At 38.4% G+C, this 26,221-nt stretch overlaps 1 long non-coding RNA gene across 1 annotated transcript; it reads right to left on the reverse strand.

Annotated features, from left to right (window-relative positions):
* Positions 1 to 1,322: 1,322 nt before the first annotated feature.
* LOC107772025 (uncharacterized) lies at positions 1,323 to 7,136 on the reverse strand. Its single transcript, XR_001644963.2, has 2 exons — positions 6,642 to 7,136; positions 1,323 to 1,629 (listed from the first exon to the last, which is right to left on the reverse strand). It is a non-coding gene; the product is annotated as an uncharacterized LOC107772025 (long non-coding RNA).
* Between the last annotated feature and the right edge of the window lie 19,085 nt (positions 7,137 to 26,221).

The following is a 26,221-nucleotide window of genomic DNA, read 5'->3' on the forward strand; positions in this document are numbered from 1 at the left end:
AAGTTAGAGATATGTTTTATCCATCCACCACATAATCCAAATGATTTAGCTCTTGCCACCTTACTCTACCATAAGTTAAGAGTCATATGGTTTGGTGGATGCCATGTAACTCCCTTGTTGGGGGTTAAATCTTTTTCTAGTAATCTTTAATTAATTAGGTAATATCACATTACTCAATAATTAATCAATTACCCATATAATTAAGAATTATCTCAACTTACTTAAAATACTACTCAATTTTAATATACTTTATACGCCTTACTATCATGGTCATGTGGTACCTTGTATGGTACTAGTCCATAAGTATCGGGTATTTAAGCTCAAGCCGTATTTTATCCCAAAATTTCAAACTTTGACGAAATTTATTTTCTTTGATTTGCTTACCCTTTCACCTTCATGAATCTACTTATTCCTTGTTTGAAAAATAATAATACTTACAATTCCAAAATAATCTAATTCACGATCTTACGTCGATTAACTTACGACGAAACATCAACATACAAAAATGCAGGACGTAACATCTCACTTTCGAGCTCTCTTTAATTAATATATTTATGGTATATTTTCATGCACGAAAATACAGGGTATAACACTAACAAGGGATAACACAGTATATAATCTAGTCCTTACATCAGACATCACACATTGCACATGAAACACTCAAGGCAGTTCAAATTTGACTCTAAGTCAAAGCAAATAAGCAGAATTCATATAGGTCAAGTACATAAAAAGGATTCAAAGGAGTCAAAAAAGCGAACCTAAGCATCAAAATAAAGTCACACATATTATCAATGCATACAATTCCTAAATTCATGAAGAATGTATTCAGTTTATATGATCCAATCCTAAACCCCAATATAACATAAGTCAAATAGCATAGACACTTTAGTTCTTATATTCTAATGGTTAGTTCTAAAAGTAAAAAAAAAAAAATTGTACTTTTATTTAGACTTTAAACTCTCAAGAAATCTTTCTAGTATGGCCAATGTCGAAAAAGTCCATTTTTAAAAATATTTTAAAAATCTACATAAAAGTATCCAGTTCAAGTAAAAATTGGCATCCTCAGAAAAGAACAGTAATTTAAATACACCCGAGATTAAGCCAATAGAAAGGTTATACTAATATTTTACAATTATAGTGACCTCAAGTCATGATCAATACATATATCTAAAAAAGGTGCAATACATAGATTAAAAGTATCAGTTTAGTACAAGCTAATCAAAACTCATTTTGACACCCCCAAACTTAATGTCACGACCCTAAATCTGGACCCGATTATGATGACGCCTCTCGTGAAGACAAGGCCAGCCAACTAGTCCCAATTCAATTTTTAAATAGTTAAACATTAATAAACAGTCTAAGCATGAGTAAATAAACTAAAGACTAAGCAAAAGATTTTATAATGTGCGAAATACAGCCCAAACCCAGCCCGATACCGGGGTGTCACAAGTCATGAGCATCTACTAGGGTATAAATACAACCGAAAAGTATGAAATATACAAAACACAGACTAATGAAATGAAGAGGGAGAAAAGCAGTGCTGCGAACACCAGCAGCTACCTTGCTAAACTCCGATGACTTTGCCTCCGATCAGCCAATACCCGCTACCGAGTTCAGAAATACCTGAATCTGCACACAAGGTGCCGCGAGTAAAGTGAGTACTCCAACTTAGTGAGTAATAGTCATAACTAAAGTCTGAATGGTAAGAAATCATGCAAGGCCTATCAAGATGATGTATAGAAGAAGTTTAAAAACCAGTAAGAAAGCAATGAAGCTGAAAAATCTCTTAAAACATATTATCACACTTTAAACTTCTTTGAAAATGACTTTTTCAACAGTTACACAAACGAATGCAAAACAATTAGTGCGGATAAGCACAGAAATCCGCCCCTCGGGCACAAATACACAATTAAACAAGTACACGACAAGCAAATAAGAAAGATAAGCACATAAGGTTCGCCCCTCGGGCATAATGTCAACTAATCTGCCCCTCGGGCAATATCTTAGAATAGTACCAGCCCCTCGAGCACAATCACATGGATCAATACCAGCCCCTCGGGCTACCACATAGAACAATATCAGCCCCTCGGGCTATATCTCACATCACAATGGATAACCACGCTCAGTGGGGGTGTGCAGACTCCTGGAGGGGCCCCTTACGGCCCAAGAGCAATATCAAGCCACCTCATGACATCATAAACAGGCTCTCGGCCTCATATCAATATCAAGACACCTCGTGATGTACAAATATCAGGCCCTCGACCTCATAATCAATATCAGTGTATCACCACTGCGGCGTGCAACCCTACCCAAAGGATATCTTCACAACACAGGCCCTCGACCTTACTCATTCAAAAATCACATAAGCCTCTCGGGCAACAATAAAATAGTGTTTCTCAGCCCAAAACATTATTTAAATATCATTTGAGTATTAAAACTGAGTGAACATGGTTGGGTTTTGAAAAAAAAAGTAGAAAATAACATGACTGAGTTCAAGAAAACAATGAGGCAATATCAACAAAAGTCCCCAAAGGGTTCACATAGTTGGCACTAGGCCCAAATATGGCATTCAGCCCAAATAATGATGATAGCAAATAATTTTAAATCAAATATGCGGTAAAATCATCAATCAGGACAGACTAGGTCACAATCCCCAATAGTGAACGACCCCACGCTCGTCATCAAACATGTGCCTCACCTCAATATAGCACTACGATGTGCAATCCTGTATTTCAAACCCTCAGAACATCATTTACAATCATTACTCACCTCGATCCGGTCCAAACTCTAGCTCGCGATTCCTTGCCCGTACGAATCGACTTCCGGATTCTCCAAATGTAGCCACAATCAATACAGGGAACGAAGCCCACTCGAAAATATCCAATTTTACATCAAAATTCCAAAATTGCTCAAACCCGCCCCCCCCCCCCCCAGGACCACGTCTCGAAATCCGATAAAATTAATATCAATGGAATACTTATCCTCACACGAGTCTATACATATTAACAACATCAAAATCGGACCTCATTTGGCCCCTCAAATCCCCACTCAAAAGTCTCTTAATCTCAAGCCCTAGTTACCCATTTTTGCTACTGATTTTTCCATGGATTTCAAGCTTACAATGATAGAATTCATCATAGAAACAAGTTTAGGGACCAAAAATCTTACCTCCATGAAATTCTCTTGAATTCCCTCTTCAATTAGCTCTCCCAAGCTTCAAAATCGCCCAACAATGGAGGTACTTAGCCTCAAAATCGCGGAATAGCCCTTTTAAATCATTCTACCCAGGCATAAAAATTCTTCTTCGCGAACGCGGTCAAAGCCTCGCGTTCGCGAAGAACAAAATTACTTTGACCAAATTTCCTTCATCGCGAACGCGTCCTACCACTCGCGAACGCGAAGACTTGGCTCCCTAACCCAACGTGAACGCGTCTCTTTCCGCGAACGCGAAGAACAAATAAATCCTCAAATCCAGCTGCTCACTTCCCCTACGCGAACGCGATGCACGACGAACCCAGCCCTTCGCAACGCGGAGCCTCTCTCGTGAACGCGAAGGCTAAAATCTCCACCTCACCAACTAACCCTTTGCGAACGTGAGGGCCTACTCGTGAACGCGAAGGCCAAATGCCTGCAGCACTGAACAGAAATTTTCTACAACTTTGCAAAACATGAAATGGTCCGATTGACCACCCGAAACTCACCCGAGGCCCTCGGGACCTCAACCAAATATTCCAACATATCCTGTAACCTCATTCAAACTTGTTCCAACCTTCGGAACGCTCAAAAAAACATCAAAACACCAAATTCACATCGGATTCAAGCCTAAGAATTCCAAAACCTTCTAAATTACGCTTTCGATAAAAAACACAACCAAACCATGCCCAAATGACCTGAAATTTTGCACACACATCCCAAATGACACAATGAAACTACTGCAACTTCCGGAAATCCATTCTGACCCCTATATCAAAATCTCACCTATCAATCAGAAAACGCCAAAACCTCAATTTCGCCAATTCAAGCCTAAACCTTCCACGGACTTTCAAAATGCATTCTGATCATGCTCCTAAGTCCCCAGTCACCCAACGGAGCTAACCAAAATCATAAAAATTCCGATTCGAGATCATATACAAATAAGTCAAATCTTGGTCAAACCTTTCAAATTTCAAGCTTCAACTGAGGACTGTTTCTTCCAAATTCATTCCGATTAACCTTAAAACCAAAACCAACGATTTACATAAGTCATAATACATTGCACGGGGCAGGTCACACTCGAGAACTAACGAGCAAAGTGCAAAAGCTCAAAATGACCGGTCGGGTCGTCACACTTAAGCTGTGCACTATCCTCAGTTGCACACTATCATTAAAAAATACAAATGAAAAGAACAAAAGTCGAGTGGGTAATAGATATTCCTTTACATGAATTCCGGCTGCAGCGAGGACTAGTATTGAACCTTAGTCTCCCATGCTTCTGGATCTTCAAGTGTGACTCTAAATATGTCAACGACCTCAAACAGATCACCCCTATCAGGAGAGTGTCTAGTTGCAACAACCTCCACTCTGGCCTTAGTCGGCTCCTTAGTAGCCATAACTTTTTCCAACTCGTCTGCAAGAGTTTCATCAGCAACACTCGTCTCCAACCTATGTAGCTCTTTTGGCTCTATCTGCACACTAATGCTTACTTCAACAATATCTTCTTAATGATGACGAGCATGTAGTCAAACTGCAACTGTATCCACTTGTCCCTAGTTTATGCTATAGCCAATAAAGCACAATCCCGTGCCTATAAATCCACTGTCAACTATCAGAGCTCATCCTCCAAAACAACGATACGCTCCTCTTTGCTTTATTTTGGAGGTTCTCTTCATTCGGGTCTTGGACACTACATATGAAATGACTTCTCTTTCTTATGTAACAACTCATATCTCTTTCTTGGACACTACATATGAAGTAAAGTCCCCACTACATGTTCTTGCAAGTCCTGGCCATATGACTCCTCATCACCTCTCTAATGTTCACATAGATACTTGACATCAAAGCATATATTAGAAATACACAGTCCTCAATCAAAATTGTCTTTTGTGTTACTGGTATCCATCTGCTGCATATCCAATTCAACCAAGCTCGGGCTTTCTTGTTCATGTATGTTTTTGCCAAAGCTTGTCTCTTGCTCCATTTTTCACTACTCGGATCCTCACACATCATCTCAAGCATGCATGGAAACTCGGGTTTTTGCTCTCTCCTTTACTAATTTTCACTGCAAGATTGTGGACTCAATGGTACCTATATTCAGCGACAACTAAAATATCCACCTCCAACACGCTAAGCCATACAATGTCGCCTTGGTTCGGGTCCCTATTAGCATATAACTTCCGCACGAGAATGAAGTTAGGCTTTCCCTTTGGTCCTTAAGAAAAATGTAAACATCCTCTCTTCTCTATCCCCATCACTATATTCGAGGAAGTGTTATTAATGGCCTTTAAGTTCAACAGCCTCTCTAGCAATTAAGGAATCACCTACTTTTAACTTATACTTCCCCATAGCTTCCATACATGCTCGCTCATAAACCTCTTCTCCCATACAAATTTGTTAACCAGAGAACTAGGCTCCACAACATCTCTTGGTGGTGGAACAACCATCTCATCATCAGACGAGTCAAAATCAGACTCTGACTAAACCACTGTTTATGCCTTGCCTTTCCCTTTTCTTTTTCTTCTAGATGGAGGCAGCTTTGAATCTCTTTCTCGAATTTAGAATGGAGCTTCTCTTGGCCTAGACGGCCATGAATATAGTTTCCTTTGATGTTTTTACACGGGTTGCTCAGTATCCACCGTAGTAGTTCCACCTGGTCTTGTATCATGCTATTGCTTAGCTTTCACCTCCTTATTTGCCTTTGACTGTGCATTCTTCATACTGGACAACTTCCTTGGGGGAGAGATTTACCATTTTCCCCCACCATGTGACTACGAGTTGGTATCTTAGAGATTGCCATTTATACCAGAAAAGAGAAATGAATCCATATTAGTTCAACTTGCATTCCACGTTGTAGTGGTGCGCATCGCACCCCACACTTAGCTGTTGAGCATAAGTGTGCAAAGTTTGGCAGGAGTGACTATTACAACCTATTTGTACACAAATACATACATTTTGCAAAGATAAAACCAAGTGGGCAAAGGTGACGCGCTAGTCATGCCTAAGTTGGTCGTGGGTTGACACTCGTAAAAAACCAAATGCACTTTAAGTTCAAAGAAAAAATGGACACACCACACTTAAGGTATCCTCTTATTTCCATAGAAAGTAGGCTCACTACTCAGACGTCGCAAAACCAATTGAAAATATTGATTAGGCATTTTATCGAACATGTTACGTGTATAATTTGTTTTTTTGCTTGTGTTGACTCTTTTGAAACATTAACCACCCCTCCAAATTTAAGTGAGGTTGTGGTAATTGTAGTTTTTCACTTCAGTGGAATCAATAACGAATCGATCAAGACCCTTTTTATCCCCCAATTTCCTGAAGCTTTACAACCTACATGATGTACGAAACTAGGGGAACAAAAGAAAGAAGAAAACAAAAGCTAACTAAGGGAATGAGGGAAGGGACTGCTAGCATGAAGAAATGAGGTGGAGAGATAAACTTACCAATTGTCTTTGAGTATGGAGGGGAGATGGAACTGCATCAGCGGTCAGGGATAGAGTGAGAAGAAGAGGGAAAGAGAGAGAGGGGGGGGGGGGGAGGGAGGAGTGCTTGTTTTGAAGAGTAAGGGAAGGGAGAAGGGATTTAAGTTTTTTTATTTAAACCTTACACATCGCCAAGGTCTCATACAATGCGAGGACGCCGGACAAGAGAATGAAAGTTCACGTGATAGGGGCTCACCATGCCCCTTATGCCACTGTTTCTTATGTTTAGGTTAGGCATTTTCTCATTCAAGGTTCTCGTGACATGAGAGACCCTAACGAGCTGAAGGTTGGGTAGTTTTTTAGCTTTGCAGAATTGGCCACTTTTGTCCATTTCCATGTTTCCTTTACCTCAAACCTTATATGTTTACACTGTTTCACACCTGCACAACTCGAAAACACGTCCTCGCTTAGTTGCATGCAAATATGGCCTTTGAATTTTGACGATTAAAGTCACCACCGCGCTAATGCTTTTCTCTTTTCTTGTTTACCAAAAGTGTCTTTCTTTTTTTCAAAGTGTGCAGCTCAACTTTGCAATGAGGAGTGAATCTAACCATGTTAAATGGACCCGACCAATGCGATTTGAGCTTATGCGAACATAATCTCAACCTTGAATTGAACTAAATCAATTGACCTGGTTCAAACTCACGATGTTGAATATTATTGTGTTAATATCTATTGGTTCTTTTTATACAACTTATTGTTCTCATAGGCACAAAACCTAAATTCATCAAGCTAGTTTAGTTGCAACATTCTTTTCTCAGCTACTAACCGTGGGCCAAAATTCAACTTCTTGATTGCATAATAGGCCATGTGCTCAAGTTTCACTACCAAGTGGCACGACTTTCCAAAATCCAACTTGTATAGAGAGCCCCTATAGGAGTTTTGTAAGTATTTTGGTATGCCCATAGAGCATCATCAAGCTTCGCGGCCCAATTCTTTCTACTCACACTTACTATTTTTTTAAAAATCTGCTTTATCTCTCTGTTTGACACCTTGACTAAACTGCTAGTCTGAAGATGATAGGAAGTTGCGACCTTGTGTCTCACCCCATACTTAGCTAAGTTGTTTCCCAACAGTTTATTACAAAAGTGAGTATCTCCATCCTTGATCAAAGCACGCAGAGTTCCAAATCTCGCCACTACCTTAACTTCTTCACAAAGCTCACCATGACTTTTGCATTATTAGTAGGAAAAGCAACGGACTCCGCCCACTTAGACATAGAGTCGACGTCCACCGATATGTATTTGTTACCATTGGAGTACGGGAAGGGTCCTATGAAGTCAAACTCCTATGCATCGAAATCTCTATCTCGAGAATGCCTTGGAGTGGCATCTCTTGCCTCCTTTTAATCGTTTTAGTTCTTTGGCATCTATCACATTTCTTCATGAACCCATTTACATCTTTGAACAACTTAGGTTGTAGAAACCTGATTGTAGTACCTTTGAAACAACTCTATCAGCTCCATGATGCCCATCACAGGTTGATACATGGTAGTCATGTAGGATCTCTTGCATCTCCTTCTGTAGCACACGCCTTCTCACCAACTAATTTGTATACTGCTTGAGAAAATAAATCTCATCCTTGTGATAACTCGATAGGTCATTTCAATTTTGTCCTTTATTTTTGTGTTTCGAGACCTTGATTATCTCCGTTTAGTCTTCCTCGATTGCATGCACAGTCCGTGTCTTGTTCCAGAAGTTTTATATGAAAAATCTAAGAAGATGTGAAATTTTGCCTTAAAACTCATTTGAGTTGACTACGGTCAGTATTTTCTATAAACAGACCCAAACCTGTGTTTTGACATTCCTGGTGGGTCTGTATCATGATTTGGGACTTGGGCGTATGCTCGGAATCGAATTAGGAAGTCCCTAACTTGATTTAACGTAGTTTGTTGAAAACTAGTAATTCTGAGTGGTTGGTGTAAATGATGTCTTTTGTTCCCACTAGGTATCTTTGAAATTTGTCAAACACCCAAACAACTGCAAACAACTTTGTTTCAGTGATTGCGTAGTTCACCTGAGCAAGAGTGAGTGTTTTGTTTGCATAATGGATGAAGTGGAACACCTAGCTTCTCCTATAACTTAGACGACTCAAATTGCATTATCACTTACATCACACATTAGCTTAAATAACTCATTTCAGTCCAGAACCCCTATAATTGGTGCACTTACCAACTTCTGCTTCAACTCCTTTAATACTTTCAGAAAAGCATCATCAAAGTTGAAAGACACATCTGAAAGTACAAGAGGGGGAGGGGGTGAATTGTGAATACTTAAAATTAATTGCTTATAAGTTGACTTATAACTTGAGTAGTCGACTGAATATGATAATTTAGCAGATATGGTAATGGAAGGTAAAATGCAGAAAATAATTGCAAGAATTAAAAACACCGGGATTTTTATACGGGTTCGGATTCAATGTGAATCCTAATCTAGTCCCCTTGGGTTGCAAGGGAGTTCTCTTTAGTAAATGAGTTTCCTTTGAGTACAGATGTGGTGTATATCGCTCAGTTTCTCTAGTACTCATTTTTGATACAATGCCTCACCAGTTGTGTGCTCTCTTTCTATCCCCGACTTGTTACACAACAGATCTTAGTGAACTACAATGCTTGTTTGCAGTAGAATGAAGAGAGTGATTTGGTTTGATCAAAGTATGACTAAGCTAGGGTTTACAAGGGTGTATAAATACTTTGATGGATGGCAGAGGCTTGACAACCCAAGAGATTTGATCCATGGAAAGAATTGATTCTTTCCAAGAATAACGAATGAGTCGTTGCTTCTCTTGATTGCTTTCAGAGGATTGCTTCACTTGATTTCTTCTTGATTGTTGGATCTTCCAAATGTGGTCACTTCCCAGATCTCTTCGTATCCTTTAGTCTTCCGTGATTCTGCCCATGATTCGTGCCTTTGTCCAAGGTGTATTTGATTTTTTCCAGCTCAGCTAATCATTGTTATCGCTGATTGATTCGTTGATTAGATTGCGCCCAGATTTACGAGACCAATCCGGATTTGCTGATCATATGCTGATTAATTTCTTTTCTTGTACATCATGAACCATTCCAGCAGTTTTCTTTACTTCTTGAACTTGATTTCCTACACATATATATTATTTGCATCATTAAAACATGATCTAACAACATCCTTCTCAAGAAACCTGAAGAAAGGAGATGAACTTTTAGAAAATTAATAAATGAAGTGAAGGTAGAAACATGCTTGTTCCAAGAAACTACAGACTCCTTTCATAGACCTCAGTTGGGGCAACTTCTCAGTTGCTTCCACCTTGGCCTTGTGAACTTCTAGTCCATTTTTGGGTGATGAGAACGTGGAAGTTGTTGGTTGAGTCGTATTCAAATGTCGTTATTGAAATTAGATTGATTCCCACCTTGCTTGGTATTGTATTGTTGTAATTGCTTGGTGAGAAAGAGTGAAAAACACAAAGGATATTGTCGTTCATTGTTTTAATATTGAAATCTTTGTTTGAGTGAACATGAATTTAAAGTACGAAGGGTGATGTCGTGCAATTGCTTGCTATTATCATAATCATATGAGGATGAGAGTAAAAGAACAAAGTGTGATGCCGTGCACATTCTTTATTCATATTATATGGTGAGGATGAGAGCAAAATCACGAATGGTGATGCCGTGCAATTTGTAGACTTAATTGTTTTTCTTGATGCTTGGATTGTGAATTTAACTTGGCAGTTTCGTTGCTTAGTTCGGAAAGAGACTTACTTGGTGATACTTAGCTTATTGTGCCGATTATTGCCCCTTTTATATGTCCCCACCCTATTACTTCTTTCTTAGTAAGCAATGTTAGATGCCATCACGATCTCATGATTAAGATTTCGGTCATGACATTCAAATAGTTGCCCCGCTAGCTGAATGGAGAAATCCATACCAATTGCTGTAAAAATCTCGCTATAGAAGCTTCGGATGCTAAGAAAAGCCGTTTGTTTTGGGGATGATGCTACACGTACTTTACTACTCGTCATTCCTAAAGTAAATAAGGTGGATGAAAGAAATAAGTTGTATTCCCTCCGTTCATTTTTACTTGGCATGTATATTAAAAATAGATTTTTATTTTTACTTGTCACTTTACGTATATTAACAGAACAAAAAAAATTCCTGTTATACCCACAATATTTATTACTCATTTCAAATTATTTTTTCAAATCCAATAAAATATACATCAATTAATATGGGTATCATGGTAAATTATGTACTTTATTTATTATTTCTTAAGGGGCATGAAAAGTATAAACGTGCCAAGTAAAAGTGAACGGAGGAAGTAGTTTGATTATTTATTTCTTTGTAGTACTTCCACTGTTCGCTTTTACTTGTCCAATATTCTAAAAAAAAAAAATTCACTTTTAGTTGTCCCTTTTAGTATACTAAGAAAAGACAATTTCTTTTTTTCCTGTTATACCCACAATATTAATTACTCATTTCAAATTATTTTTCTCAAATCTATTAAAAATATGTATATATTAATATGTGTATCATGGTAAATTATGCACTTCATTTATTATTTCTTAATGATGTGCAAAGTTTAAAATGAACAAGTAAAAGTGAACAGAGGAAGTATAATTTATGCAAGGTCTTGCATTATTCAAGAATGATTCTTTTGCCCGTTATAGATGAACAATTATTAGTATGATTATGCATTTTATGTGAATTTTTCCTAACCTCTAATTCATTAATTTGATCCTAGATTGCAGTATAATTCTGTACATGGACATAATATGTTTACTCTCATTTTCTTATACACTGGCCACATGCTCTTTGCACTCAGTTGGACCGTCCTACGTAAAATAAAATATTACTCAGTTGATTATTTTTATTATATTATTATTTGTCGCAGTTAATTGTGATAATGAAATATGAATTAATTAGTAGTCTCATTGTTTTGAAAGCATGTGGTTTTGTTTGTGTCAAATCTAGCACGTGTGAGCACCTAATTTTTGATTATATTTGAGTTTTTCATCACTTTTAGTAGGTAAATATATTTTAAGTTTAATCTACATATTTTAGCTTTTATTTCTCCTTTTCTTAAGAAAATTGAAAAGAATTGAAAAAAAGGAGTGACATTTTTAATATAAACTTTATCTTCATTTACAAATAAAGAAAAAAAGTTTTCCAAAAATATATTAGTTTGTCAAGTAAATTTTGAGTGATTAATATTTTTATCTTGCTATTCAAGTTTAGGAGTAGTATTTTTATCAAAATCACAAAACAAAAAAAGAAGTTTTAATTTGGACTATTTCTACTAAAGTCTTGCTTTGTCCAAATGTCTAAGTCATGGCTCAAATTGGCCCAAAACTTAACCCAATTCGCCTAGCCCACTACCCAAAATCCAATATCCCCTCATATCTAAAATACACCCTAATTCCCTCTCTTTAAAAGGGCACTTTCCCCAAATCTAGACCTAATTCTAGATCCCCTCCCATAGAAAAAGCAAAAAAGACGGCTACTTCAATTCCAAAATTCAAGAGAAAACGGCAGATCCCTTCCGAGAAACAACACGAATCCATTTCTGTAGCCCAATCAATTCGTGTTGTTTCTCGGAAGGGATCTGAAAGGTCATCTCAAGTGAGAACCTCATGATCTCGAGGTCCATAACGGATTGCAAGGTCATCCCAAGTGAGAACCTCACCTTCATATGCTCCTGGTCATGGACCTCGAGATAACGAGGAAGATGGAAGTGCATGGCCAACCTAGGATCAAGTTGGGAGCTTTGACTTAAGACAAAGCACATGAGCTGGGGTTTAAGTTGTTGACTATGGGGGGCTTGGAGGAGCAGTGGGGATGTGAGCATTATATGGACCACGATAGTGCAGTGCATTAGGGAAGCTGCCAGAGAGGTTTTAGGGGTCTCGAATGGTTACACTGGTAGTCATAACGGAGACTGGTGGTGGAATGGAGAGGTCGAAGGGAAGGTGGACACCAAGAAAGTGGTGTACCCGAAGCTAGGGGAAAGCATTGATTAGGATGAGAAGAGGTCAAATAGGGAGCGGTATAAGTTGGGTAAGAAGGAGGAGAACTTAGCAGTTATAGCGGATAAGACTGCAGTATTTAGTCATTTATATGAAGAACTTGAGGGTAAAGATGGGGATAAAAGGTTGTTTAGGCTAGCCAAGGCGAGAGAGAGAAAGGCCCGTGACTTGGACCAAGTAAATTGCATCAAGGATGAAGAATGTAGAGTTTTGTTAGATGAGGCGCATATCCAATGGAGATGGAAAACATACTTCCATTGTCTCTTGAACAAGGAGGGGACAAAAATATTGTTCTGGTTAATTTGGAATCCTCCGAGATTCATTGTGGCTTTGGATATTGCAGGTGAATTAGATTTGAGGAGGTTTAAGGGGCTATGCATAAGCTGAGCAGGGGCAAAGCGATTGGGCTAGATGACACCCTAATGGAGTTTTAGAAGAATGTGGGCTGAGCGGACTTGGAGAGGCTCATTAGGTAATTTAATGTCATTTTTAGGACGAAAAAGATTCCCAAAGAGTGAGATAGAGCATGATGGTTCCTTGTACATGAATAAGGGTGATATCCAAAGTTGCAATAACTTTCAGGGTATTAAGCTGCATAGTCATACTATGAAGGTCTGGTAGAGGGTGATGGAGCTAAGGGTGAGGGGTAGTGTATCTATTTCCAGGAACCAGTTTGAGTTTATGCCGGGGCGTTCGACTACAAAATCCATTCACCTTGTTATTGATGGAACAATATACGGAGAGGAAGATGGAATTGCATATGGTGTCTATTGACTTAGAAAAAGCTTACGATAAAGTGTTAAGGGAGGAGTTGTGGAGATGTTTAGAGGCTAGAAGTTTACATGTAGCCTACATTAGGGCGATTAAAGACATGTATGATGGAGCGAAGACCCGAGTGAGGATAGTGTGAAGGGTCTCGGACCAGTTTTCGATCATGATAGGTTGCACCAGTGGTCGGAACTCACCCTTTTTTTTTCCTGGCGATGGATGTACTAACTCGCCACATCCATGGGGAGGTGCCGTGGTGCATATTATTTATAGACGACATTATTTAGATTAAGGAGATGTGATATGTTGTTAACGTGAGGTTAGAGGTGTAGATACAAACCCTAAAGTATAAAAGTTTCAAGTTGAGAAGGACTAGGACATAATACTTGGAGTATAGGTTAAGTGGTGCAGCTCAAGGAGTGGAAGGGTAGGTGAGGCTGGATTCACAAGTCATCCCTAGGTGGGAAAGTTTTAAGTACCTTGGGTCTATTATACAGGGGGTGGGGATATTGATTAAGATGTCACACATCGTGTTGGGACGAGATGAATGAAATGGAAATATCCTTCCGGTGTTTATTGTGACAAGAAGGTGCCACCAAATCTTAATGGTATGCTATATAGAGCGTATCAGACTGACTATGTTGTATGGGGCTGAGTCTTAGCCAGTCAAGAGCTTCCGTGTCTAGAAGATGAAGGTAGTAGAGATGAGGATGTTGAGATGGATGTGTTGGCACATAAGGTTAGATAGGATTATTGTCACGACCCAAAGCCAACCCGTTGTGATGGCACCTATTGTGGAGCTAGTAAAGCCAACTACTCAACAATTTCAATACATCAAAAGCTTTATAAAATACGGAAGCATTTAAATTTAAGGAATACCCTTTTAAAAGCAAATAAGAAAACCGTAATCTCAATAAAAAAATCTCTCCCAAGACCAGGGTGTCACTAATTACAATAGCAACTACATAGGAATATAGGCTAACTCAATGTCTAGAGAATAAAACTGAAATATCAAATGAAGATAAGGGAGGAGAGTCAAGGTCTACGAATGCTAAGCAGCTACCTCGATAGTCTCTGAAAGTTCGGACTCCTAAACATAGCAACTGCCGTGACCGAAAGAACCTGGATCTGCAACATAGGTGATGCCTTCCCAAGGTTTGGTCTCTTTGGTACATGTATGGACTTTGAGAAGACGAATTTTTTCTTTGATTGTGCGGAATAAGAGCGAAGGTTGGCGCCTGTGTTCTGGCTCTAGGGGGTCTCTCTTGGGGCCCACACCGAAATCATGCTTTACCCCTAGATGCCCAGTCAACTGCTGCGCCTCAACACGAGGTGTAGGGCATAGCGTGAGTACAACCAACTCAATAAGTAACAAATCTAACCTTTGGACTAAAAGTAGTGACGAACTCAATAGTATAGTTCAATATAAAAATAACAGTACAGAAATATAAACATGCTTTCAAGTTCAACAGTTAAATTCAACCAGTAAGATAGATCAATTCTGATTGATATGAGGAATATAACTTATCTACATCTACATGCCAATGCACATGCTGTATGTGATGCACATGCTGTATGTGATGCACATGTTGAAAGCCTCGTGTACTCACACTATCATAATGCTCAATCACTCAGTACTTTATCTGGCCGATCTAGCCCAGGGAAGATCTATCCTGGAAATATATACATCAATTGACAGAGATTCACTCAGTACTGAGTAGGGCCAATCCAGCCCGTAGGGAAGATCCATCCCATGGTATAAATGATTCAGACAAAATCCATGTCCAGGGAAGATCCATCCCTCAATTTAAATCGATCCCGCTTACTAGGGGTGTGTGCAGACTCCGGAGGGGCTCCTTCAGCCTAAGCACTAGAATAAACCAGATCTAGGCATAATCAATAAAACATGCTTCGGCGTGCGGCATGATCCCATAAATGTCACTCACGATCAGGCTTTCTCTCTCTTTGGCTCATAATATCGTGAAACTAGCCCAAAAATGATGATGTGATGTATCAATAAATAGCAATAGAGAATGATATGTAATGAATGAATATGACTAATTATAAAATTTCAGTGAAATCAATAAGTCAACAGCAAGAAACGACCATTATGGGTCCCAACAGTACCAGCATATAGCATAAACATGATCTCTAGCATGATTGACAGCTCAATTACTTTATCACATGATGAAAACACGGATATCAGCAAGATTGATTTTTATACTTCAATACCACTCAAGAAGGAGGGGGGTGATTTGTGTGGTGCCCGATTATTTACTTAACTTGATTATAGAAGGACCTGGTTCTTCTATATGTTCCAACTGCTACTGTTGCGGAATAATAATTACAGAAATTAAAGAACACAGAGATATTACGTGGAAAATACCTGGCTCAAAAGGTGAAAAAACCACGACCTACTTTCCAGTTGGATTTTCCCAAAGTGTCCACTAAAATCACTAAGCCAAAAACTTCATTTACAAAAACTCTTTTGCAAACCTAGGATTAACTCTAATCCCGTTGTAGCACACAGCCTCAACTGTTGCGACAACTTCAAGTTAACTCTAACTTGAAAACTCTGAGTACCTAATACAATTGCTTCTAGATAAGCTGAAAGGTATAATATGAAAACATCTACTACAATTGAACTAGAAATAAAAGACAAACACTTGGAATTGGTTTTTCTATCTGGTTCAAGTAGCTTCAGGTTCGCACGAATCACACACAAATTGCTTGCAAAATTGCCTTGTTATTTTGCTCTCAATTCACGTTTAACTTCTACTTATGTGTGTTACCTGTAAAAGAGAACAACACTGATATTTATGAAGTTAGTAAATAGAGATTGGCTAGAATACTGATGCTACTCTTCCTTGGTGGAAGAGTTCTAGTTGATCTCATCCTCTAACTCTATCCATCTCTTAAGTCGAGTTCTCTTTGAGTAAGGAGTCTTTCTCCTTATCCAATATGCAACCTTTTCGATCAGGATCAGGAGATATCACTTCTGGTAAGTTAGGTTTATCTCCTTCACGTGCATCTCACATGCTTGAGTTGACCATATCTGTGCTTCACTAGGATGGACCTGGTCCATGTCTAAGTTCCTTTATCAATCTTCAAAACTCTCCTTCACTTGGGCTAACAAATTTCCCCTTTTTGATGATAACAAACTCTGTACTTTTCACTCACTTAGGCCCTATCAGAACTCAGCTTATTCATCAATGCAAAGTTAGAAATTTTGTTACTTATCATCAAGGAACATGTTCATTAGGTTATAAACATCACTTATTCTGAATATAAAGCACAATATCTCTTCCCCCTTTTGGCATCATCGAAAAGTTGCATAAACACAGTGTGATTACCAGAATTTTAATAATTACTCATGGCCACTGGGGCAGTTGCAAGTGTAATCATGGATTAATCATCAGTAATCAACCAAACATATTCAAACTATCAAGGAAATATAAACAGTCAACAAGAGCAAAAATAGCAAACTTTATTGATAGAGAATAAGATTTTGCCACAATCCACAAAAAGAAACAAAAACAATCAAAACATGAGCAAAACAAGAAAAATCCCTAATCTGGGTCACTAAAAGGTCTAGGCAAAGTGAAGGCTAAAGAAATTAAGGCTTGGAGGAGCTAGAGTGTTGGGTTTTGTCTTGGAGAAGGTGCATCATGTCTTGAAGAATGCCATCATTCTTCTCATTTTCCTTTGTGAGCTCAGTTTTGAGAGCATCTCTTAGATTAAACCTCTACTAAACGAGCCTTCAATCTAGCTATCTCAGCATCGTTTGCCCCACTCTCCTACACTAGAGCTCTGACCTTGCTATTGATATGTGTCTTTTTAGATGAACCAGGTGCATTGGGAATGGCATTAACCTCATAGACATAAGCAATCAAAGTGTTGATTCCAAAATAGTCTTTTCTTGTGGCCATGTCCCACTTCTTCAGTGGCACCTTGCAATGATCAAGCACAGTAGTGAGATAAACCCATAAGGAGTAGCATGGGCATTGGAGCTATTGATAACCCTATCAAGAAACTTGATCATAAACACAGGCCAGTTGATTTGCCTTCCATTTTCAATACACTCCATCAAAACCAAGTCCATGTAGTTAGTAATGAGTCTTCTTTCCTGCCTAGGCAGCAAACACTTGTTGACAAATTCAAATAGGACTTTGTGACAAGGCTTCATCTCACTTTTATGCACAACCTTGTCCTCGTTCACTTTTAGGACATCACAAAATTTCCTAGTAATGGCAAGGGTAGTAGAAAGGGAGTCCAGACATGGCAATCTTTTCCTTGTGTAGCCATCATACCCTTTAGAAGGAATGTCAAGGATTTCACCCAGCTCTTTTGCATCAAACAACACTTGAACCCCTTTCACCTGACTGGTAACTCTGCCATCCTTAACCTCTACATTGGCCATAAACTCAATAACCTCTTTTCTTACTAGCTTGTCATCCAACTGAAGGACCATGTCCTTCTAGCCTTGAACAGCTAGAGCATCAACCAGTCGAACCATCCCTAGTTCCTCCAAATCCTTAAACAGTCTACCCTTCAAGATTTTTCGTTTTCCAAACTTGGAAAGCTTATCTTGTTCATAGTCATATTCACCCTCTTCTTCACCACTCCAATCTTCTTACTCAGTAATCTTAACTTGCTTAGCTTTCACAGCATACCTTGTTCTTTTAGACAAAGAAAAAGGTTCAACAGCCTTGGAAACAGGTGAAGACTTCTTTGAAGAAGTCTTGGTTTTCTTTGGCTTAGGGATCTGAACCTCCACATCCACAGTCACATGTTCATCTTGATGGATCGGGTCCATCACATCCACATCAACAGCCTCATCAGGCTCTGCAACCTTAGCTTTCCCTTTGTCCATTCTTTTCTTTTTGCTTTCTGCCAAAGTCTTTTGTAACTCATCCTCACTCTACTTCAACTTACTCCTTGTGGCCCTTTCTTTTGGTAGAGGAATCTCGGCAGTTGTTGGAGAAGTAGCCTTCCTTTTCTTGGTAGTTTTTGCAGTGCTGGGAGCTTTTGGTGTTGGGGTTATCCTTTTCTTGTGGTTCTAACTCGCACCCACTTTCTTTAAAAGGTCTTCTAGGGTCTCCTCAATAGATGAACCGGGTTCATCTTCATGTGAACTGAGATTGACCAGCCCTTTAGCAACCTCCCCTGAACCACTTCCCCCTGTTTTCTTGCTACTCTCTACCATATTTTCATGCTCAGCCCCACAGATAGCCGGTCTAACCTTTTATAAGTAGGTGAGGAATCAACAACTTCTTTCCCTTTTCCCTTCACATAACTACTCACACCCTCACTCTCCTTTTCTTTTTCACTTTTATTTTTACCTCCTCTCCTTCTTGACTCAGACATTTCCACATTCATAACAGACCCAACCAGAACAAAACGATTTTCTAAATTTTCAACTAGCACATAACGTACCTCAGAAGGGGAATTTTACCCTTTTTCAGAATTAGAAGACCCAGGTCCTTCCCCCTCACTCACAGACTTGAAGGAATCATCAGAATTTTCAGAATCTTGGGCTTGACTAGCCTTTAATTTGGCATTTAGTTTCTTTGAAAGAGAACGTGTAGCCACAGTTTTGCGAGCAAGCATCTTCACCCGCCTTGTTCTAGGTTGGGGAGTTGTGCTAGGTTGAAGAGTAGTAGAGGAATCCGAGGGTGTAGGTGGTTGATGAGTGCCTGAGTTATCTTGAGGGTTGGCCATCTTTGCTAATTCTGGAAGATGATTTTTGAATTGTGTTTTTGGAAGAGAGAAGAGTAGAAAACGAAAGAGACTTGACGATTTAGAGAATTATGAGAGTGGCAGTGATGGTGATGACTATTTTTAAAGAGAGAGGGTTAATTAATGTCTAATAGCTTTTATAGTCAATTAGAAGTCAAATCAACCTGAAATTTTAGGTTGAATGAGCGGTTAAGCTTCAATAGATTCTAGGCATTTTATGCGGTGAGGATTCTGATAGAGACAGAACTAGTTCAAACTCAAAAGGATAGGTTTTTCTGACGTTTTTGAACATAGGTAGGACTCTACTCATGAATTAAATATTAATATTTCTAATTGTGCAGAGTGTAGAAAACATACCTTGCTATTCAGATGAACCAGTACTGATGAACCACGTTCTTCACTAAGAATCTTGTTGATCATGCCTAAATTTACCAAAATAGAGAAAATTTTGTTAGAGATCAGTGAGTCATATCAACACATGTCACAGGAGTATACTATTTATAGTATGAGAATGAGCAAATATTAATCTAGATATTTACACAAGTTCCAAATTTTCTAACCAATTTTTTTTTTTAATTTTTTTTTCATTGTGCATCCTGAACTGGTCCCATTAGGTGATCTTAATCATCCCTAATTCTAACCTGTTCCTTTCAAAGTGATCTCTACTCAGTGCTTTTGTGAAGATGTCAATAATCTATTTACTAGTAGCACAAAATTCTATAGTTTTCAGTCCTATCTTATAGTTGTCCCGCAAAAAATGGTGTCTAACATCTATGTGCTTAGTTCTTTTATGATGAATCGGGTTCTTAGTCATACTAATATCACTAGTGTTATCACAAAAAATAGGGATGTAACCAACTTCAATACCAAAATCAATCAACTGCTATTTGATCCACATCAATTGAGCACGACAGGAAGCAGCAACAACATACTCAGCTTCAGCAGTGGATAAGGCCACTAAATTTTGTTTTTTAGTAGCCCATGACACAAGACATGAACCAAGGAAGTGTGCCATACTTGAGGTTCTCTTCCTATCCATAAGGAAGCCTGCATAGTCAACGTCAGCATATCCCACAAGGTTAAAGTTACTACCTTTTGGATACCAAAGACAAAGGTCAATAGTGCCTTTCAAGTATCTTAATATTCTCTTGACAGTAGTCAAGTGGGATTCCTTTGGATTTGCTTAAAATCAAGCACAAAGCCCTACATTGAAAACAATGTCAGGTCTACTAGCAGTATGATACAAAAGTGAACCAATCATACCCCTGTACAACTTCTAATCAATAGATAAACCAGGTTCATCTATGTCCAATTTTGTGGTTGTTGCTATATGAGTGTCTATTTCATTTGATTCTTCCATTTTAAACTTCTTAATCAACTTTTTTGCATATTTCTGCTGATGGATCATGGTTCCATTTGGGTTTTGTTTAATTTGTAAGTCTAAGAAGAAATTAAGCTCACCCATCATACTCATTTCAAATTCACTCCCCATAAGTTTAGCAAATTCCTTACTTAGTTTTTCAGTGGTTGCCCCAAAAATTATGTCATCAACATATATTTGTACTACAAGAAGATCCTTACATTTTTCCCTCAAGAATAGAGTGGTATCAATTTTACCTCTCTTGTAGCCATGTTCAAGCAGGAATTTGGATAGTCGTTCATACCATGCTCTAGGAGCCTGCTTGAGTCCATAGAGTGCTTGTCTAGTTTGTATACATGATCGGGACACTCCTTGCTTTCAAACCCTAGAGGTTGTTTTACAAACACTTCTTCCTTTAAGTAGCCATTTAGGAAGGCACTCTTGACGTCCATCTGGTGAAGAGTAAATTCCATGTATACAACAAAGGCTATGAGGAGTCTTAATGCTTCCAACCTTGCAACTGGAGAAAATGTCTCATTATAGTCTATGCCTTCCTCCTGGCTATAACCTTGAACCACCAACCTTTCCATGTTCCTTGTAACAGTTCCATCTTTATCAAGTTTGTGTCTGAAGACTTATTTGGTGCCAATTACTGATCTGTCCTTCGGTATTGGAACCAGATTCGAAACTTGACTCCTTTCAAACTGATTGAGTTCATCTTGCATTGCATTTACCCAGTCTGCATCCTGCAAAGCCTTAGCAATATTTTTAGGTTCAATAAAAGATAAGAAAGCATCAAAAGCACACAAATTCTTTAATTGAGATCTAGTTTTGATTCCAGAAGTTGGATCAGTAATTATGTTCTCAATGGGATGAGAACTTTGATACTTGTAAGGTTTCACAACCAACTAGTTTATGTTTGATGTTTCTCCCATGTTTTGTTGCTGAGGAACTTGCTTATGGACATGTTCCATTTGGGAATTAGATTCAATTCTTCTTTGGTCAGTTCCCTCTATCAAGTTGCCCTGGATGGAAGAACCTGTTCCTTCTTATGGTGCAGCTTCAGCTTAGGTTGTGACTTTATTTAACCCTTTTACCAACCCAATAACTTCATCTTCATGTTCTTGTCTCTCAGAAAGAATGTTAGTTTCATCAAAAACTACATGTACATTTTCTTCTACATACATAGTTATGTTGTTGTACACTTTATAAGCTTTGCTTTGTGAAGAATATTCCAAGAATACTTCCTCATCACTTCTAGGATCAAACTTACCTAGGGAGTCGTTTCTATTGTTGTGCACAAAGCACTCGCATCCAAATGCCATAAGATGGGATATATTTTGTTTTCTCCCTTTAAGTAACTTATAGGGAGTCTTCTCTACAAGAGGTCTAGTCATGCACCTATTAATGATGTAACATGCAGTGTTTACAACTTTTGCCCAAAAGCTATGGGGTAGTTTACTAGAAAGAAGCATAGTCCTAGCCATATCCTCAAGTGTCCTATTCTTTCTTTCAACTACTCAATTTTGTTCTGGAGTCCCAGGGGTAGAAAAATTATGATCTATGCAATGTTCATCACAAAAATCAGCAAACTTAGCATTTTTAAATTTAGCTCCATGATCAGACCTAATTGATGCAAGTTGATTACCTAGTTGTTTCTGAGTTTTTTTAATAAAGGCAGTAAACATGTCAAATGCTTCATCCTTAGATGTTAAAAACAATGTCCAAGTAAACCTAGATTAATCATCAACAAACACCATCACGTATTTTTTACCACCTCTGCTTAATGTTCTCATTGGACCACAGAGATCCATATGAACCAGTTCCATCGACCTAGTCTTGCTTACCATATTATTGCTTTTAAAAGAGGATTTTACCTGCTTCCCCCTTGCACAAGCCTCGCAGACTTTGTCTTCCTTAAACTTGATGTTAGGCAGCCCTATCACCAGGTCCTTGGAGAATAATTTGTTGAGTTGACTTAAACTTGCATGTCCAAGTCTTTTATGCCAAAGGAGGGGATCATTGTCCAACACACTTAAGCAAGTGAATTCATTTTCTGAAAGAGTGAACCGATCTATAATGTATATATTGTGTACTCTTTTTCCCTGCAAAATAATCTTGTCAGTGGTAAGATTTATCATAAAACATTTGGTAGAGGTGAATGCTACCAAGTTACCTCTGTCACAAAGTGGTTATACACTGATTAGGCTATATTTCAAGCCATCTATCAAGTAGCCCATCCTGGCAGCCTATTTTTCCCTTGAACAAAGGTTTTGTTCTTTTGACTGGCCTTTTCTTTTGCATTAAATTCACTTTGGTTGTGACCAATCTTACCACAATGTGTGCAGATTTTGTTCTCAGGAAGTGTGATGTACTTACTTTTAGGATCCCACTTCATTGCAGGGGTCCCATAGCCAAGTCCTCTCTTATTGCTACTATGATGTTCTTGTAGTCATGATAGTGCATCAGAGGACTTATTGCATTTGCATGTTTTGTCTAGTTCATGCTTAACCATGCCTAGATCTTCTTTTAGGACTCTTATTTGCTCATCATTTCTGTACAACTCATCCTTTATTTTTCCTAGGTTTTCTTCTAAGGTGAGATGTATGTGATGTCACGACCCGGATTTCCCACCCTCGGGAGTCGTGATGGCACCTACTAGTGAAAGCTAGGCAAGCCAACCAATTAAACTATCTACCTTATTTCCATTTTTAATCGGATAGCGGTTAAAAGGCAACAATTAGATAACAATAGAATTGAATAAGCGGAAGACTGCATTGTAGAGATTTAATAATACTGCTAATACCAAACCATAACAAATCTATCCAAGACTGGTGTCACAACTTCACAGACTGTATAGGAGTACTACAAATAAAGGTCTGAAAGAAATAAATACAATACTATCTCTGGAAATACATGAAAGAAACAGGAATAGTAGATAGAAGGAGACACACCAAGGTCTGCGGATGCCTGCAGGACTACCTCGGATCGCCTGATGAACAAGAAAACAACAATCTCACTGCGGTCTGAAGTCTACAACACTGGGATCTGCACAAAAGAGTGCAGAGTGTAGTATCAGCACAACCGACTCCATGTGCTGGTAAGTGCCTAGCCTAACCTCGGCGAAGTAGTGACGAGGCTAGGACCAGACTACCAAATAAACCTGTACAATATAGCGTACAAAAATAATAGGAAGCAGATAACAATGATGGAAACAATGACCAACAAGTGATGTAAATAGCAGGCCACAAGAACACCATAAATATTTCTCAACAAATAATAGATACAAGTGCAATCAATTCATCAAGTCCTTCAAATATAAATCTTTCGCCTATAAATCCTTCAAGTAATAATCTCCAAGATAATATGCTTTTCAATGAATATATATCGAATATATTTCCTTTAAATAAAATATCTTTCAAATAAGCATCTTTCGAATATAATTCTTTCGAGTAAATGTCACCTTGTGACGCCTCATTCATTTAACATAAAGTAGAGTACAACTTCCAACCCAATTAGGAAATCAACAAGAAAATATGAAGTTATTTTTAGAAATCATTTGATAAAGAAGATACCCTTTTCAATTAAAGTACAATATCGAATGAATCCTTCACCTTTAATACGAGAAATCAATAAATCAAAACATAGTAGAAATTCCTTTTTTTTGTAAAGTACAACCTCAAACGGTTTAAGAAAAATTTAGTTGAGAAATCATTTGAGTTAAAAAAATGTAACAATTGTTAAAATTTGGAGTATTGAACATATAAAAAAAAATTAAAAATAGAATATCAAGAGAATTATAAAGGAATCAAAATCCAATCACTAACAAGAATAAGGGAAACAAAAGCATATTTCACTTTCTTTTCACATCTTGTTGCAGGCGTTCAACCCGATCCCATTTCATGTATCTCATGGCAAGCGTGCCACCCGCTCCCATTTCATTATGTCTTGGGGTAGGCGTACCACCCGCTCCCATTTCATTATATCTTGTGGTAGGCGTACCGCCCGCTCCCATTTCATTATATCTTGTGGTAGGCGTACCACCCGCTCCCATCTCATTATATCTTGTGGTAGGCGTACCACCCGCTCCCATTTCATTATATATCTTGTGGTAGGCGTACCACCCGCTCCCATTTCATTATATATCTTGTGGTAGGCGTACCACCCACTCCCATTTCATTATATATCTTGTGGTAGGCGTACCACCCGCTCCCAGTTACAAGCCAACAATAATCACAAGGAATCCCGGCAAGGGAACAAGAGCAATATAACAACTTTCCGGCAAGGGAACAATAATATTTCAAAAACATCCCGGCAAGGGAACAATACTATCAAAACAAACATCCTGGCAAGGCAACAATAATATCAATCAAACATCTTGGCAAGGCAACAATAATATCAAACAAACATCCTAGCAAGGGAACAATGGTGATAATAACATATGAAGCGCAATAAACCACAACGGAGTCATAACAATTATAATACAAAACTCACAGACATGCTTGACACCAACATATAGATACTCGTCACCATGCCTATACGTCGTACTCTACAATTAACATGTAGCAATTAAGACACAACTCCTAATCCCTCAAGCTAAGGTTAGACCAAACACTTACCTCACTTTGCAACCAATTCAAAATTCCAACAAGCCTTTGCCTCACGAATTCGTGCCCGAAATTCTCAAATCTAGTCATAAACAATTCGATTCAGTCAATAAAAATTATAGGAATTAATTCCATATGAAATTCTACATTTTCCATTAAAAATCCGAAATTGCACTAAAAATTTGCCCGTGGGGCCCACGTCTCGGAACCCGACAAAAATTACGGAATATGAAACCTCATCCAACCACGAGTGTAACCATTCCAAAATTACTAAATTTCGATAACATTTCGACCCTCAAATCCTCAAATCCTCAAATCTATCCGAGAGAGTTTTCAAACTCTTCCAACTAAATTCATAGATTTAATACCAAAACCCGAGCTCCAATTTGACAAAAATGGAAAATGGGATTTGTCCCATTTTAAGAAATAAACATTCTGTCCAGAATTCGGGGATTACTATTAACGCGTTTTTACTGTTCATGGGGTACTGTACACGGGGTACTGTTCACGATACTGTTCACAAGGTACTGTACACGGTACTGTTCATGGGGTACTGTACACGGTACTGTTCACATGCTGTAAAAGAAAATTCAGCAGCCTTTTTATATCCGTTAACCTTCTGAAATCCACCCGAGGCCCTCGGGACCTCAACAAAATACACCAACAAGTCCTAAAACATAATACAGACTTAGTCGAAATCTCAAATCGCATCAAACAATGCTGAAATCGTGAATCACACCCCCATTCAAGCCTAATGAAACTAAGAACATCCAACTTCTATGTTCGATGCAAAAACCTATCAAATCAAGTGCGATTGAATTCAAATTTCGCACACAAGTCATAAATGATATAACAAAGCTAGGAAAATTTTTAGAACTAGATTCCGACCCCGATATCAAAAAGTCAACTCTCCGGTCAAACCTAAGAAATCTTTAACCTTAGATTTCTAGATTCCGTTAAATGACGATAATTTAATCTAGGGACCTACAAATTCTATTTTGGGCATATGACAAAGTCCCAAATCACGATACGGAACTACCGGAATGGTCAAAACTTTTATCCGGGTTTGTTTTCTC

The sequence above is a fragment of the Nicotiana tabacum genome, chromosome 10 (genome assembly GCF_000715075.1).
Source record: "Nicotiana tabacum cultivar K326 chromosome 10, ASM71507v2, whole genome shotgun sequence".
In the NCBI taxonomy this organism is placed as follows: Eukaryota; Viridiplantae; Streptophyta; class Magnoliopsida; order Solanales; family Solanaceae; genus Nicotiana; species Nicotiana tabacum.